We start from the raw sequence: 2,702 nt of genomic DNA, 5'->3' as shown, positions 1-2,702 counted from the left end.
GTTTCACCATGTTGACCAGGATGGTCTCGATCTCTTGACCTCGTGATCCACCCGCCTCGGCCTCCCAAAGTGCTGGGATTACAGGCTTGAGCCACCGCGCCCGGCCCTAGGGTGCCTTTCATTCCTGGCTCACGGCCCCTCTTCTATCTCAAAGCCAGCAGCACAGGATCTTCCAATCTCTTTCCCACCACTTCCCTTCCCACATCGCCTGTTCCACATTCTGACTCTCTTGCCTCCTCCTAAGCACCATTCTGATTACGCTGAGCCCACCAGAGGATCCTGGGTAATTTCCCCACCTCAGGGATCTTAATGATATCTACAAAGTTCCCTTTACCGTGTAAGGTCACATATCCACAGGTTCCAGGGATTAGGATGTGGACCTCTTGGGGGTGGATGAGGGGTATTGTTCAGTCCACCACACACTACTTAATAAGGACAAACCAATACTTTTCTCATTTCAACAGAGAGAAAAATTCTAGTTTTGTATCAGTATATTTAATAGTAAAGCTCTTTTTAAAAATCTTATAACCAGGCACGGTGGCTCATACCTGTAATCCCAGCACTTTGGGAGGCTGAGGTGGGCAGATTACCTGAGGTCAGGAGTTCGAGACCAGCCTGGCCAACATGGTGAAACCCTGTCTCAACAACAACAAAAAAATTTTTTTTAATCTTATAAATAAATCCATCAAATCTTAGTAAATGTTGACCATGACAAAACTCTCTTTTCTAGAACCTTCTGTAGATTTCTGATGTAGGTGTTTATAGCTATAAACTTGCCTCTTAGTATTGTCTTTGCTGTATCCCTTAAGTTTTTTACTTTGTGTTTCCATTTTCATTTGTTTCAAGAAATTTTTCACTTTCCTTCTGAATTTCTTCATTGACTCACTGGTCACTCAGTAGCATATTGTTTAATTTCCATGTATTTGTATAGTTTCCAAAATTCCTATTATTACTGATTTCTAGTTTTATTCCATTATGGTTAGAGAGGATACCTAAACATTATTTCAATGTTTTTAAATTTTATTTTTTTGAGAGAAAATTTCGCTCTGTCACCCAGGCTGGAGTGCACTGGCATGATCTCGGCTCACTGAGCCCTCTGCCTCCCAGGTTCAAATGATTCTCCTGCCTCAGCCTCTGCTGTAGCTGGAACTACAGGCATGCACCATCACACCCAGCTAATTTTTGTATTTTTAGTCGAGGTGGGGTTTCACCATGTTGACTAGGCTGGTCTTGAACTCCTGACCTTAAGTGATCTGCCTGCCTTGGCCTCCCAAAGTGCTGGGATCACAGATGTGAGCCACCATGCCAGATCAATTTTTCTGAATTTTTAAAGACTTGTTTCGTGGTCTAACATATGGTCTACCCTTAGGAATGATGCATGAGCTGAAAAGAAGCATGTGTATTTTGCAGCAATTGGATGAAATATTTTGTAAATATCTATTAAGTCCATTTGGTCTATAGTGCAGGAGTCTATAGTGCAGATTAAGTCTGACGTTTCTTTGTTGATTCCTGTCCAGATGATCTGTCCAATGCTGAAAGGGGGGTGTTGAAGGCTCCAGCTCTTGGTGTCTTTCTCTTTAGCTCTAACAACACTTGCTTTATATATTTGGGTGCTTCAGTATTGGATTCACATATTTTTACATTTCTTATATCCTCTTGCTGAATTGAACTCCTGGACTCAAGCGATCCTGTCTCCTCAGACTCCCAAAGGGCTGTGATTACCGGCATGAGCCACTGTGCCCAGCCCCTTTACTTTCTTTCAGAGTCTCTCTCTCTGTGCTGAGCTGCTTGGAACTGGGGGAGGGGTGACGCAAAGCGCCACTGTGGCCACCACCACTGGGACCATGCTGGGTCAGACTTAAAGCCTGCACAGCACTGGGTCGTGCCCACGACCCACAGTTACCATTGCCTGGCTACCACCTGTGTTCCCTTAAGGCTCTAGGGTTCTACAATCATCAGGTGGTAATGCCAGCCAGGCATATGTTCTTCCCTTGAGGGCAACGAGATCCCCCTGGTCCCAGAGAGGCCAAACAGGAGCCAGAGCCTGGAATAGGAAACCTCAGGCGTCTATCTGGTGCTCTATTCCACCGTGGCCCACATAAGTACTGGCTGGCCGCTGTCACTGTTCATTCAAGGCCCAAGGGCTCTTCGGTCAGCTTATGGTGACTGCCGCCAGGTTTAGGACTCACCCTTCAGGGCAGTAGACTCCCCTCTGGTCCAGGACAGGCCCAAAAATGCCATCCAAGAACCATGGCCTGGAATCAGGGACCCTAAGAGCCTGTTTGCTGCTCTGCTCCCCTAAGGCTGAGCTGATACCTTAGCTGCAATACAGAGCCCCATTGACTCTCCCCTCTCCTTTCCTCAAGCAGACGTATTCCCTCCCCACAGCCGCCACAGCTGAAGATGCAAAATCCCTCAATCACTGTGCTCTCCCTCCCCCAAGAGCAGATTCTCTTTGCAACCCATGGTTACTGCCATGGGATGGGGCATGGGGGACATCAGCAATTCAAGACTGTCTTTCCTACCCTCTTCAGTGTCTCTTTCAGGGACATGAAATTAAAACCAGGTGCTATGATCGCTCACCTAATTTTTGGTTCTTAGGAAGGTGCTTTTTGTGTGGATAGTTGTTCAATTTGGTGTTTCTGCAGGGAGGACGATCGCGGGATGCTGCTTCTACTTTTTTTTTTTTTTTTTTTTTTTTT

This window comes from Cebus imitator, unplaced genomic scaffold (assembly GCF_001604975.1).
Source record: "Cebus imitator isolate Cc_AM_T3 unplaced genomic scaffold, Cebus_imitator-1.0 Scaffold57, whole genome shotgun sequence".
Classification (NCBI taxonomy): domain Eukaryota; kingdom Metazoa; phylum Chordata; class Mammalia; order Primates; family Cebidae; genus Cebus; species Cebus imitator.
This window is presented reverse-complemented; position numbering follows the sequence as displayed.